Below are 16199 nucleotides of genomic sequence, written 5' to 3'. Positions count from 1 at the left end.
GCGTTAATGTGACAAACTAGGGTATTAGACGCAAATAAAGAGTAAGGACAGGTTAGAGTGTTATGGAATTAAAAAACCCACACCAAATGGAAAGAAAAAAAAAACTTCTGCATTTCACGATGTTTGTGCGTGTGTAGTCTTTTACTGACATCTTTTATTGTGTGGATCTTGTCGGAAAATATGGCAAAAAATGTCCTACATGACAAAAATAGTTTGATCGTGCTGTTTACTTCAATAATTCCACTAATATATGCACTGTTAAAAAAATCTGATAAATTTACGGAAAAATGCCGACAGCTGTGGTTGCCAGAACTTTTCCATAAAAAAGTTCACAAAAACGTACCTTAGTGCATAAAAACGTCATTCAATGCACTAATGTGTTCATGTGTGTTTACAATTAGCAAACAGATTTTCACTGCATAAGTAACTACACAGTTACCTTTAAACAAAAGAAGATGCAGCATACCATCAAATACTCTTAGTTCATCCTGGACTTGCTCCAAGATGCTACTATCCTCCACAATGGTGACACAAAAAGCATTTTACAGTATTTTGCTGTGTTTTCTTTTTCTTTCTTGATTTACGGTAAAATACCGGCAGCTCTGGTTGCCAGTAATCTACTGTTTTTAACATTTTAAATTCATAAATTCAGAAAATTTCTGTTAAAAATAGTCCACAGTCTGTATTTTTCATTGAAGACATTTAACCTCTCAAATCCCAGAGCAAAATCCTCACTAGTGTCCTCACTACAGAGGGTTGAACACTCAGACAGTGATGAAGTTAATCAGATAATTAGGTATCTAAATAAAGGAGGATTGAGAATTATTTATGAACAACTGTTAATAGCAGAATCACTGAAGTAAAGTAAAACACAAAAAACACAGCCAAAACAAATTACACAATAAAAAATTTAATTTCTCAAGATCTCAGCAGAGATCATTTAACAACTCTACAAACATCAGGATCTTCACTTATTACTGACATTTGACTTTAATTATGTCTATGAACAAAAGCTCCTCATGATTTTTTTTGTTGTTAATTTGAAGTCCCCATGATGGAGGACAGAGTCTGCTTTAGTTTGGTTCTTCAACTATTTTTTTTTCTGACATTGGTTTTTATGTTACCTGCTATAATTAATTATGTTAATCTCACTATTTGTATAGCATGAAAAGCCAAAAGATAAAAGCCAATAATAAGTCTGATAAGATTGTCTATGAAATCAAAATCACCCTCACCTACTTGTGCACTCACTGAATATCTTGTTATAAGTGAGGAATACCATATGTAAATGAAACTACTTGACCTTCAGCAGCCAATAACTGTTTAACAGGTTTAAAAACAGCATTCAAAATGAGAATGTTTGATCTATGGCAGAACTGAAAAACACAGACGTCAACAATTAGTCTTTTAATCTCAACAACGGTGACAAACAAAAAATAAAAATGAACCCAGAACACTCTACTGTAATATTACCTCCCAAAAACAACATTAAATAAAGGAAAAGAAAGAGATTGTAAGAACTTTAAGCTGCATAGTATTTTCATGCTGCAATGCATGCTGGGATTTTTGTACTATGCTGGCACCCAGCATGCATTGCAGCATGAATGAATTTAGCAGCTTTTTTTTTTTTTTTGCAACAATGGTTGAGGTTCATATCCCGATTTTTCATTTCTCTGTCATAATGTGCCGCTGAAGATCTCAAAGTTTTGTGCATGAAATTAATTAAATTAAAATTTTTTATTAATTCCTTGATAACTGAACCTCTATGGGAAGTTGTAACATATTCCAAACAATATCAAATAAAACAATTTTTAATGGCTTAAATGCTAGAATTTACGTCTGTAACAATTAAGTACACACAGTAGAGTTACTCATTGCCTTTTTTTCCTATAACTGATGAGTTTCAAAAACACAGTTATTACAGCCAGAGACACATTAAGATAGAAGAGTAAAGGTTCAAGAGCCCAACCAAAGCAGCCTCTGATCTCCATGATGATGAGGTGAAATTAAATATTTTCAATAAAAATATAAACCTCTGTTAATTATAAAATATTCTTGCAGATATGATAGAATTGAAATCAAACTGTAATCATTGAAGCCGGTAATACTGTTATTTAATAGAGTTGTTTAATCCTCTGTTTTAATTCATTTGGTTTGGTGTGAGGCTGTGTCTGTAGTTTGATTTCTTGTTCTATCCTTCAGTGATTGTGCTTGTTAACAGCAGGTGTTCATCAGTGTCTGAATTCACTTCTTTGTGGTCCTTCACTCTGTCTAGTGGACTAAACTAATTAACTAATTTAGGGACTGGTGAATGAGGGTGTGTGGTGAGGTTTCTGACATTTTAATTAGTTTCTCAAAAACAAAAGTTAGATCTGTTAAAGCTATTTTCCGTAGTTTGGACAGAAATGAGCTGGTAATCATTTAATAGGTTTTCACTGTAGATTGTACAGACTTTTACTGTTCAAATCACAGACTTTTTAAAGTGTGCATACTCAACGTCTAAATTCCATTTCTGTTTAGTTCAGTAATGACTTTAGTCAGATCAAGGTAATCATAAATCACTTTTTTGAGCTTATGTAGGCCTACAGTTCAAAATTCATGTTTAACTGAATAACAAGTTAGTTAACATCTTATTGAACATAATTTATTTTTATCACCAATTATCATAGTAGAACAGTGATGCATTTTGTGATGCATTTTGAAAACAGGAGATGAGCCCCTGGTCTAATGCCTAATGCGCTACCTGGCGTGTGAAACACGTTCTCAAAGACGTAATATTTAGGTAGCACACATATTCTGAATGCCTTTTGCAGAATTCAAATGAGCCATTTTGATGTAGATTAATCTAGATTAATTCTGAGATTAATCTAGATTAAAAAAACTAATCTATGCTCAACAACAGTATATTTACTTTATGACATTAAATGATTAAATCAATTTGTACCTCTGTAGTTGAGGTCAATGACACAGTTATAAAATAATTTGACAGAGAATGGACACTTTGATAGTCCGAAACTTCTAATTCTAATATCCTCATGAGAACTGTTATGACAGGTTGAAAAAAGCAAATAAAAATAACAGCTGCCATACTTCCTTAAAATTTTTAATGCTAAAATTAAAATATTAAAATGTGTTATTTTTAAGGTTTACTTAAATATTTCTTCATTTTATAACATTTATATTTAAAAGTACAAATACTCTTCATACAACAGTATTCAAATGTTTGAGGTCAGTCTGATTTTATTTATCTTAGTAACTATACATGTATGCACTGGTAGGAAGGATCAGAAGGATGCACAGAATAAAACAGTAATAAAAATATTTAATCAATCTGCACAACTGTTTTACAAATTATTAGAATAAATATTTACTAGGATAGCATCTTGAGTATTGATGCTGATGATTAACCTTTGCTATCACAGCAATAAAATACATAGATTTTTATTTTATTTTTTTCAATTATTGTTTCTACTTTCATTTTGATTAAGTAAACACAGCCTGGTAAGAACAAAGAGCTCATTTTGAAAACATTTTAAAATTCCAACCAAATAGCATCAATATGAAATCTTAAACCTGCATTGTTAAAATGATTGTTAATACTGCAATTATAAATAGTTATTTTGACACTTCTCGATCTTTCATACCCATCCTTCTGCTGACCATTTAAATAAGGAAGTGTGGTGTAGATAAAGAGCTGTGAAGCGGGCCTGGTACAGCTCCAGATCTAGAGATTGATCCGGTCATATCGACCTGCTTGTGTTTGTGTGAGGCTGGTAGAGATAAAGCAGGTCCTGTAGTAAAGCAATGGCAGATGGCAGCAGCTTGACAGGCTCGTTTCACACGAGCTGATTTTAGCAGCCACGTTTCTTACTGACCTTAATTGGTGCTGTTTGCTCATCACTGACTATTTGTCATAGATAGAAATAGAGATTTAGCTTACTGTCATATTTTTTAATGTAACCAGTGTCATGCTACTCTTTTTGTTCCACAAATAGGTTTGATAATATTTTACTTGAGAAATTTTCATCAAGCAAGCAATAAAATCTAAAAAAAAAAATAAAAAACAGACAAAAAAAAAACAAAAACTATGGGTCCTGTCATACACCTGGGTCAACAAGGTGCAAGAGACATCCATTTGTGCTACTTGGGTGGACTTATGGGTGTGCTGATCTATAAAAGAGGTGTGTTTAGGTGCATTGTTGGTATTTTGAGGAACTAAAACAGATAGCACCATTGACCAACTAAAAGCTGGTCTAAATGTGCATATGCAGGTCTAAATGCTTACATATTGCTTAATAGACACAGGATGTACAGCAATAAACAAATCTCTTCACATATGGAAAAATATTAAAGGATTAAAATGTTACAAAAAACATTATTTTCTAGATAAATACAAAAACCACTACCTCCATGCCTTCTTCTTCTCGAAGGGCTTTTTCAGTTTATTCATGACAACTTGCTTTTGTAATGTTATTATGATTAGCAGTACTATTTATTATATGCATATTTATATTTATTTGAATAAAAACAGATTTGTCACACTGTTGGGTTTTGGAGTCATATGCATCACCTAATGGGGAATAAGAATAGGACGTGTGTTTGGAGATATATATTTGACCACACTTCATTATTACTGTTCATTTATTCATTTGCTGGAAATTAGAACTGAATTTAGAAATAGTTTTGAAACAAATCTTTGCGCTTAACAAACTAAATTAAATATGTAGGCTAATTGATGTCTTCAGTAGAGTGCGTACAACACTGTTTCCTTATTCACGAAAGTAAAGGAGTAAAGTAAAGAGTAAAAGTAAAGTAAAAAGGCAGAATGGAGGAGGTTCATTCTTTATCATGCTACAGGTCTGTTTTCTTTCTAATGAAGCATTCAGTTTTTCCACTTACATTTTGCTCAAAATACACCTCTAACATATTAAGAGAATAAGCACAACCCTGTTAGAGCATACATTGTGGCGCAGAGCGTATTTTTCCATCCTTAGAATAGCAAAAATGGATTTGGACATGCCTTAATGCTTTTGCATCATGCGCTTTAGACTTTGTGCCTGGATCATTAAAATAGAGCCCTATATGTTTGTCATATTTTCAGTTAAAAATCTGAACAATTTTATTATGAAAAAAAAAACATAATAACTATAACTTTTTTCTGAAAACATAGGAGCTTAAATTTATCTCTCTCAGTGGGTTGCGTCGCGCCAGCGTGCATTTGTTAATTACATGGCGGACTTTGTAAGTGGAAAAACTGAATACTTCACTAGCGAGAAAACAGAGCATCTGCAGCGAGTGTCACATACCCAGCACGTTCCTGCTGCTCCACCTACCTCTCTCTTTCACCATCACAATCCCTCAGCACCTGTCATTGCTCCCCATCTCCTGCAACCTCTAATCACACCGAGCACATTCACCCGAGTTCTAATCAGACACACCTGCACCCCTCATCAGCACTCCCTATATAACCAGTCATTGGCTGGTTTACCTTACCTTCTCCCTGACTCGCCTTCTTCCGTGGATGTTTACCTTTTCCTATGAAGGTCTAACCTGTGGAGGTTTTTCTCAAACCTGTGGATGAACAGAAATGTCATTACGGTAAGTGACTTTACACTCTATGTCTGCTTGAAGCTATCTCTTTTACACCGTAAACAACTATTCATCAGCTCCATCACAAAGACTCTCACAGCGTGAGGATAAAGAATGAGCCTTCTCCATTTGACCTCTTTACATTCTCTTTACCTTTACTTTTTACTACTTTACATTCATGGATAAGGAAACAGTGTTGTACATACTCCACTTAAGACATCCATTAGGATACATATTAAATTTTGTTTGTTAAACGCAAAGATTTGATTCAAAACTATTTATAAATTTAGTTCTAATTTCCAGGAAACTATTAAAATTAACAATTGGATCCAAACACGCGTCCTATTCTTATGCCCCATTTAGTGACGAACATGTTTCCAAAACCCGACAGGTGGACAAACCCAAACTTTTTTTATTAAGACAAGTATTAATATGCATATAATAATTAGTACTGCTAATAATAATAATAATATTATAATAAAAAGCTCCCAACATGAAGAAAGCAATGAGGTAATGTTTTTTATAATGTTTTATAATTTTTGTAACCTTTTAATCCTTTATTTTCCTGTGTGTAATAAGCATTTAAACTTGAATAGCCGCATAACTATTGCTGTCTGGACTTCAGACCAGCTTTTTCAGTCTATTTCAGTTTATCAGAATATCAATGCTGCAGCAATGCACCTTAACACACCTGCTTTATAGACCTGCACACCCATGAGTCCGCAAAGTAGCACAAATGGATTTACTATTTATACAATGTGGTGCAAAACATAAAAATTGGGGTTGCGGTGCTCTGAAAATAGCAACAAAATGCACCATAAACATCTTGCGTCTTATTGAGCTGGTGTTTTAAAGGGCCCAAAGTGTTTTACTTTTAGTAAATTTTAATGTTATAATTATTAGTATTATTATTAAAACTAAGGCTGTCAGATTAAATTAACTTTGTGACAAAATATGCTTGTTGAAATAAAATAATTTAACTAATTCAATAAAAAAACAAGTAATGGCAAATAAAGATTTATATTTTCTTCCCACTGAGAATTATTTGTATCTCAATTTTCACGTTTTCTTCCGAAAATAAGCAGTTTGCTTCTCAAGTAAATCTATTTGATTTGTTTATTTTTTACTGGAAAACGAAAGAAAGGCATTGAGTAAGAAAATCTGAAAAATGAAAACAGTGGTTGGCAGAACCTTACGGCTGAAAATAAAGAAGATACCACATTTTTACAGTAAACTGATGTATTTCATACATTTACAGTTTTAATACTGCAAGGATTTTAAATATCAACATCTACACTGTGTACGTTTGCTACACAAACAAGAGCACCACCAAAAGTAGGTGATAATGAGATCATCACAAACAGCTCCACAAGCAGTGAAACATACTATTATATAGAAGATGTTATGTGTTGTGTCATTCGCACAACAATTAACACCAGCACATTAAGCTAAAGTAATTCAATAAACATTACTTATGAAAACAGATGTATGTAAAGAAGGAAAAAATAGAAATAATAATGTCAACAACAACAGCAAAAAAACAAACAAACAAATAAATGAATAAATAAATAAAAAAAACATAAAAAGTAAAGTGGCTATTTTATGAAAATATACTCACTATTTACTCACCCACAATTGGTTCCAAACCTTTATAAGTTACTTTATTCTGTTAAATACAAAAGAAGTTATTTTGAAGAGACTCACAACCATTGACTTCTATAGTAGGAAAAACAAATACTGTCCATATCAATGGTTACAGGTTTTCAGCTTTCCTCAAAATATCTTCTTTTGTGTTCAACAGAAAAAAAGAAAGACAAACAGGTTTGAAACAAGTAATGGACGAGTAAATGATGACAACACTTTTAGTTTTGGGTGAAGCATCCCTTTGATGTAAGTTTACTGTTAATCAGGTTACAGACTTTTACTGTAGCATTTTTTACAGCTAAAATCACAGACATTTTTTTGAGCAAAGAAACATTATTGCATTATTGTGTCGAAACAAGAAGAAGAATATAATACAGCTGTAGACAAACCCAACTACCTGTGTTGTATGTGTGTGTGTGTGTGTGTGAGCAGAGCCACAGGTGTATAATTTTGCAGGTGGCCTTATGCTGTCCTGCGCTCTAGTGACTCCTCCAGCTATTAGTTTTCCGTGACAGAGTAATCAGCAGGGGCCGTTACAAGATCCAGACCCTACAATGAAGGTCACATCACAGGCTCCTTGCGGGGCAAAATAGCATGAGATGGATCAATAGGCCAGTCATGGATAAGCAGAAATAAAGATGTAGAGGAGTCGCTGCGCATCACAGGTGTGATGGAGAACAGCATACAGTATAGACAATGGGACAAGAGCCAGAACATGGACACATGCCTCTGGCACTGTGCCAACATCTACTAAACTGCCTCAATGGCTACATAGACAAGTGCCTTTTATAGCTTCATTGTAGTGAGAAGAAATGCTGTTGTAATAAGGGGTGTAGCTCAAACTGTAAATCTAGAGAAAGAAAGAAAATGAGAATTTAGGACACAGGCTGTCACAGTTCTTATTTTATTTTAAATCTTTATTTTATTTGAGTCTGTTGGACTCATTGGCCTTGGCTCACGCAATGTAAAAAACAATGCTGAGCTGCGCACAATCAATTTGGGTTGGGAAAACACGAAGGAATTAAGTTATTTAGTTAAGTTATTAAGTTTACTTTATTACGTTTTTTTTAAGTTAATTAACTTATTTACAAATATATATAAAACATATGTACAAGTTTATACATTATTTGAACACTGAAGTGTGTGGAATTCTCTTACAAAAATAACTGCAGTATAACTTCGGTACAACAGCAGTATATCTTCCAACCTCCACCACGGTGACTGAAGCTCTGTACAAGACTTTTGGCCAGCCGAGAAATTAAAATGGTCGTGCCCAACTGAGTCTGGTTCTCTCAAGGTTTTTTTTCTTCACTCCTATCAGGTGAAGTTTTTTTCCCTCTCTGCTGTCGCCACTGGCTCGCATGGTTCAGGATTGGTAGGGCTACGCATCGATGAATTTGCTCTTCAGTGTTTAAACACTCTCAGTAATGACTTGAAATCACACTGAACTGAGCTAAACTGAACTGAACTGAACTTAAACAGTAAAAACTGAACTACACTGTTCCAGTTACTATGACCATTTATGTGAAGCTGCTTTGACACAATCTACATTGTAAAAGCGCTTTACAAATAAAGCTGAATTTAATTTAATTTAATTTAATATATAGAAGTATGACTGCAGAAAAATAAAGTACAATTGCCAAATTGCAATACGATGAAGTATAACACAGTTCAAATACAGTAGAATAAAGTTCAACAGCAGTATAAGTTGCAGTAAACTGCAGTAAAAACAAATAAACTCTTTACTGCACGTGTTCTGCTGTACTCTAATATGCCAATGATGTGGCAAGAACTGTACTTGGCACTTGTGTTCCAAGGAGTTTGTTCTTCAACATCTTCCAAAAATATTTTGTACTTTTTTCAGGAATGGTTTTTGGATTCATGTAATTTTCTAATTAGAATTTTAAGTGTTAATAATAAAAAGTAACTACAGTGAACTGAACAGTACAATAGCAACTACAATGCAATAAAGTTAAACAGCAGTAAAATCTGCAGTAAGTAACATTAAATAAACAGAGGGCCCTTACAAAAATGACTGCAGTTTAAAAAAAAAGAATACTGCAGTTTTTTAAAGGAATATTGCAGTTTTAGTTAACTTCTGGAAAGTGCCGTTCTTTTAAGTATAGTGCAGTATTCCTGAAATTTCTGAAGTACAATACAATTAACTGCTGTACATCTACAACAATTCAGCTGAAGTACTACTACTGTACAACTGCAATACCACTATTGCAATACAACTAAAGTACTTCTACAATACAAATGCAGTACAACTACTTTTCCTGTTTGGTGGACAATGGTTTCCAAATGAGGCTTCAGCACTTCAGTTGTATTGCTGAAGTACTACCACAATATATTGTATTGCACTTTTGAGAAGTATAACTACAGACATGCATATAAAATAATGCAATACATAACAAAAGTAAATGCACTTTTAATACTTATAAACCTAAGTGCAATAAATTGTTTAACATGTATTGCAGTAGCAGTACTGCATTATAGTAGTTGAAGTACTTCAGTACCGTTGCAGTAGCTGTACTGCATTATAGTAATAGTATCACTTCAGTAGTATTGTAGTAGTTGTACTACAGTTGTGCTGTAGTAGTAATTCAGTTGTATTGCAATTGCAGTATACTACATTATAGTAGTATCACTTCAGTATATCGCAGTAGTTGTACTGTAGTAGTACAGTTGAAGTCAGAAATTATTAGCCCACTTTGAATTTTTTTTCTTCTTTTTTAAAATATTTTCCAAATGATGTTTATCGGAGCAAGGAAATTTTCACAGTATTTCTGATTATATTTTTTCTTCTGGAGAAAATCTTCGGCTAGAATAAAAGCAGTTTTTGATTTTTTTAAACACCATTTTAGTGACAAAATTATTAGCCCCTTTGAGCTATATATTTTTTTCGATAATCTACAGAACAAACCACTGTTATACAATAACTTGCCTAATTACCCTTACCTGTCTAGTTAACCTAATTAACCCAGTTAAGCCTTTAAATGTCACTTTAAGCTGTATAGTAGTGTCTTGAAAAATATCTAGTCAAATATTACTTACAGTCATCGTAGTAAAGATAAAATAACTCCATTATGAGAAATGAATTATTAAGAACATTATGTTTAGACATGTGTTGAAAAAATCTTCTCTCCATTAAACAGAAATTGGGGAAAAAATAAATAAGAGGTCTAATAATTTAGGGGGGCTAATAATTCTGACTTCAACTGTAATTCAGTTGAGTTGCAGTATTTGTACTGAATTTGTACCATTGTAGTACTTCAGTTGTATTGCAATAGATGCACTGCAGTTAGTTGTATTGTATTATTTCAGTTGTATTGCAGTAATATTGCAACATATTTAAATACCACTGTTCAGACGTTAACTAAAATTGCAGTATTCTTTAAAAAAAACTCTGAATGAAGTTTACTTTAGTGAACAGAGCCTGCATAGGCTGTGAATAACAGGTAATAAAGTTGTAAATAACATTCAGTTTGTGGCACAGAGTGATCGTTTGGGAGCCACGCGGGAGGTGAACCGCTTTTAGCAGTGAAAATGAAACCAAAAGTGCACACAGTGTTGCCAGATGTAGCTGACTGATTCCAGCCCAAAATATCAGAAAATGTAATATTAAATATAAATCAGAAATATTACATATTTTAAATTACTTTTTTTATGTACGTGTATACATCTATATCATAATTATTTAACTTATTTTTTTCAACTATATCATGATTATTCTGCTTAATTTGAAGTAATTCATTTGTATGGCAGGGAATCTGTTAATACAAAATTATGCATCTGAAAACTCTATAACAAGATTTAGGGTCAGATTTTGATGTCTTTGACTGTCATTTGGTTGCTCGCCAATGTATTTGGTTAAACATACATTTAATAAAAGTCCTGGACATCCAAGGTTGCAGGTTAAGATTAGGGGCCCTATCATACACCCGTGCAATGTGGCGCAGGGCGCGACGCAATTGTTGTTTGCTAGTTACAGCTTGGCGCAAGAGTTGTTTTGACGTTTTGCGCCACGCAGTTTAAATAGCAAATGCATTTGCTCTCATATCTCACCCATAGGCGTTCTGATCTAAAAAGTGAGGTGTGTTGAGGTGTATTGCTGGCGCGTTGCTATTTTGAGACACTGTAATAGATTTTTCAATAGACCAGAATAAAGTCGGTTTCTTGTCCAGCGCAGAGTGCGTTAGTTGTGCGCCTCGCTTTTACACTGCTTAATGCAGAGCAATGCGCAAATATCTTTACATATAAGAAATAATTAAAATATTAAGGAGATGAGCACAAGTAGCAGTGCGATATGGCTGTATATCGGCACTGGTGGGAGGCGTGTGTTGTGTGTTGTGTGAGGCTTAGTGCCCCCACCAGTGCCGATATACAGCCATATCGCACTGCTACGAGTATGATATTGCGTTTATACAACAGTTTGACGGCATATTTGTGTATAAAAAACAAAATCAGACATGGAGAGTTTCTTCCACCTTGGATTCAAATCATAAGCTGACAGTTAAACAGCCGAGCAAGCATCTTTTAAACTTTAGATCTGTAGTGTCTGTTTTTTGCTGGCTGTATGTGGGCTGAGAAATACACAAAGGGTTAAGAGACTATACGGGTGCTGATTTTACCTAAATATATCACGGCTATCAGCCAATCAGATTCGAGAACCAGACAGAACTGTTGTATAAACATATATATATATATATATATATATATATATATATATATATATATATATATATATATATATATATATATATATATATATATATATATATATATATATATATGGGATATAAATATAAAGAATTAAAATATTACAAAACATATTATTTTCTAGCCTACATAAATATAAAAAACACTGCCTCCATGTCTTCTTCATCTCGGGAGGCTTTTTCACTTCATTCATAACAATTTGCTTTTGTATAATGCTATTATTATTAGCAGTATTATTAAAAACAAGCTTAGATTTGTCCACCTGTCAGGTTTTAGACAACATGGGGCATAGCATGTGTATTAATATATAACTCAGGTTTTTGACCACACTTCGTTATTATTGTTCATTTATTAGTTTGCTGTAAATTAAAACTGAATTTAGAAATAGTTTTGAAACAAATATTTGCACTTATCAAACAAAATTAATTATTTATAGGCTAATTGATGTCTGTGCGTATAAGGTTTCCCTATCCACGAGAGTTAATGTGAAATTTACGAATTTATCTCTCATTCTCTCGCTGCAGATGCTCTGTTAAACTGTTTTCTTGCTAATGAAATACTCAGTTTTTCCACTTCCACTTACTTGACGTCATGTAAATAGCAAATGCACCATGCCGCGACATAACTGACTCCTTAAGGGAATGGGAGATGAGAGTCTGATTGGTTTGTTCTCAAAACACACCTAAAACTCATTAAGAAAATAAACTCAACCCTTTGGGACCAAAGAAAACTTTTCCATCCTTATATTAGCAAGAGTGGATTCTGACTTGCCCTGAATACGTTTGCGCCCTGCGCTTTGTACTTTGCGCATGGACTGTCAAAATAGAGCCCTAGATGTTACAAAACACCAATATGGCGCGGCTAAATATTAACTAAATAAAACACCTATGGGAGTAAAAAAGTAAACTGACCAGGAAGAAAACTTAAAGCAGTGATTTTAACTTGTCATTGTTCAAGAACTTCATTCTAGTTACAGCAATATGATATGAACTCCCACTGGAGACTGTAGAATACCCAAAACAGCTTATAACCAACATGGGCTTCCTGAGGAACACGGTTCTTTTGTTTGGGTCACACCTGTCAGCTTCTGTGGGCCTTTTCAGATGTAAAAAAGCCTCACAATCTTTCATTAGTTTCGGCTGTTGCACAAATAAATTTACCCCATATATTTTTGAAAACTGAGTAGCAGATATGGGAAAGTCAAGACAAGTATAACAAGAACTATGGAGAAGATTATTCTTATTGCTTTATAAACACTACGAAGACACCAATACATCGTTTCCGTATTGCAGTATGGTTTAGTACAGTACAGTACAGTAAGTTTCTATTTTGGTCTCTCGCATTTCCACTGCCAGTTGTACTTTTCTTGGTAGCTGAGGTGTATGGTAGACAGTAGCGATCAAGGTCATTCTCATTCTAAGCATAACAACTTTTAAATGTATAAGTGGACAGAAAAAGCAGTGCCTCCTGCACTTTCCATGTGTTTAGACTGTGTAAACAACATTGGAGAACATACTGCAGGTCATATTTTTGTTTTTTTTGGCTGTGGCTGTTTGTCCCAAAATGATGACAAGCTTTATTTCAGCTCAATAGCACAGCATCATTGAATTATTTCCGTGTTGTGTTTCAGCTGTGTGTTTAGGAATGACCTTTTCTGTCATGTCATTCTGCTTGCTTGTTTCATGCTCAATTGACAATTCTCTGTAAACCAAGAGCATTCAGCAGCTTGCTCCATCCTATAAGAGAGGAAAGTCATGACATGGTTAAATGCATTTACTCTGCATTTAACCCATCCAAGTGAACAAACACCCTGTGAACACACCTGGAGCATTTCTGCAGCACCAAGGGAGCATTAGGGAGATTGGTGCCTTGCTCACAGATCTTACAGCTGTGGTATTTAGGGTGGTCAAAGCACTAGATATTCACTCCACCACCTAAAATCCCTCCCAGAGCCAGGGCTCAACCCCGTGACCTTTTAATCCCAAATCCAATTCAATAACCACTAGGCCACAGCTGTCCCCTGTACTGTACTGTTGTGCTAGGTACCTTTATGAAAGGATGCCAAAAAGGGAAAGTGTACTATATTGCTATTGCAGTCAGTAGAAACAGACAAAGATGCATACTGTACTGTACTAAACCATACCACTCAGTTGAAATGGACTATTACAGTTCCTGAAGTCATGCCTGATATACAGTAGCTATAGTCCTTAGTCTAAAATGTGTCCTGAAAACCTGTATAAAATCATGAAGGGGAATAAAATCATTGGCAAATAGCTTGTTCATTAAAGGCAAAACTGACTATACTAAAATTGATTTAGAAAGAGCTGTACAATTCTGAAGGAATGTTCCCCTTCGGTTGGGGAACTTCAGTGCTATTAAGAGGATTTGATCTTTGTGAAAATCCACGAAATGGGAGGATTCGGTTCAGAAGCCGCATGTCTGAAAGAGTATTGAACGGGCCAATGAATGCAATGAATTAGTAGCGTAGGCTTGCATAGGTGTGCTTCAATGCCAATTATCCCAGCATATAAGCACACCTGGAGCGAGCAAACGCCATCCTTTTCGCTTCAGAGACTTTCTGATCGAGTCGATGAGGGTTCCTCCTGCTGTGATCCAGCGATTCTGAGCGAACGAGAGCATTCTCCCGGTCCAGAGTGTGTACATGCAGCGGCAGACAGTCGAGCTGGGTTTCTCCCTTGCCTTGCGTTCTTTGGGTCCGGTCCTCCAGAGCGGTGGGTATAAAGTTGCAAATTTCACAGAAAGAGCAACACAGTCGTGCAGCACGTCCTTTTCAGGAAGGCGCTCCGACTGTGCATTTCTGGATGCGGTGGTTTCCTGTCCTCGCATAATGGGCACGGGCACTGCATTGCATGCCTGGGGGGTCCAGCATGTTAATGCGCTGCTCGCGGGCAGTTCATGTCGTCATTGCGATGCCATGACTGTTGCGCAGTAAAGATCGCGGCTAGCCTTTGCAAAAGGGCGAACCACCCCAGTTGTCCCCTGCTCTGCAGCGGGCACTCGGGCAGATCTGAGGGTTTCAGCGAGAGATAATCCGTCGCCCACGGGCCCGCGGACCTCCCGCTCCTCTAAGTGCTCCATCCAAGCACCGGAGACCAGACGTCCACCGCGGCATTGGAGGGTGGGCTTTCAGTGTCCGATGATGATCCAGACCTGCTCGCCCCCTCTGGGCAGGTGAGCGCTGTCACTACGGATCCTGTAACTGACATGTTAGCCGTGCTTTCCCGGGCTGCTCCCGGACCGACTAGAGGGGCGTTCTCTTCTTCCCGGAGGTCCACAGTAGGCTCACGCGGTCTTGAAGAGCACTTTTCTCTGCTCATGCTGCGTGTCCCTCTACCCTCACCACTCTTGACGGTGGAACAGCCTCGTCCCCCATCCAAAGCCTGTAAGTTTTCTGCCCCCCCGGAGCTAGAGCTTACATAGCTGCGGGCCAGGCTGCTTCCGCCTTGCATGCGATAGCCACCTACCAGCGCTACAAAGCGCAGGCGCTGGCTGAGCTGCACGAGGGTGGGTCCAACCCAGGCTTACGAGCTCCGCACCGCCGCCGACTTAGCTCTTCGCACTACTGAGTCCGCTGCGTGTGCATTGGGGAGGACGATGTCCACATTAGTGATCCAGGAGCGCCACCCCTGGCTGATATGCGCAAAGTCGACAAAGTCCGTTTTCTTGACTTCCCCATATCTCAAGCCATGTTCGGCGACACCGTCTGTGAATTCACCCAGGAATTCAAGGCGTTGAGAGAGCAGTCAATGGGTGATGTCTTATCGGCGGTCCGTAGCCCACTCCGCCCGCCGTGCCATTCATACCTGCTCCTCGCCGAAGGCGCCCGCCTAAGAGAGCTGCTCCGCCCCCGCACACGCCTCTGGCGAAGCGAGCGCATCGGGCACCTCGGAAGCAGGCAGCTCCCCCTGCCCAGAACGCCACTAAGTCCGGCAACGGACCGCGAAGCGTCCCTGGGACAGGCCATCTGGAGAAGAGGGAACTTGCTCTTTCCCTGCTGGGGGGCGGGGCCCCATTTCCAACGGCACTTTTTACTGCCATGAAAACATCAATGAAAGAACTTTTTCCCTTCCCCGGATGTGACAGCACGAACCTTGCCACTCCGGGACGCGCTGCCTTCCGGCTCGCAGGTACTACGTGCTTCGCCAGTGGCTCACGAGCGCTGGGGGGATGGTCTCCTTTCCCTCAGCCCTCCAGCCCCCTTTCCGCTGTCAGGGTGCGGAGCC

The 16199-nt window shown here is 36.9% G+C and overlaps 1 protein-coding gene across 6 annotated transcripts in view; it reads left to right on the top strand.

The window, feature by feature from the left end:
• Positions 1-16199, top strand: part of dpp6b (dipeptidyl-peptidase 6b) — a 298152-nt gene that overhangs the window by 234216 nt on the left and 47737 nt on the right. The gene's annotated exons all lie outside the window — the stretch shown is intronic.

The sequence above is a fragment of the Danio rerio genome, chromosome 2 (genome assembly GCF_049306965.1).
Source record: "Danio rerio strain Tuebingen ecotype United States chromosome 2, GRCz12tu, whole genome shotgun sequence".
Classification (NCBI taxonomy): Eukaryota; Metazoa; Chordata; class Actinopteri; order Cypriniformes; family Danionidae; genus Danio; species Danio rerio.
The sequence above is the reverse complement of the archived record's forward strand: the minus strand, read 5'-3'. Positions and strand labels throughout refer to the sequence as shown.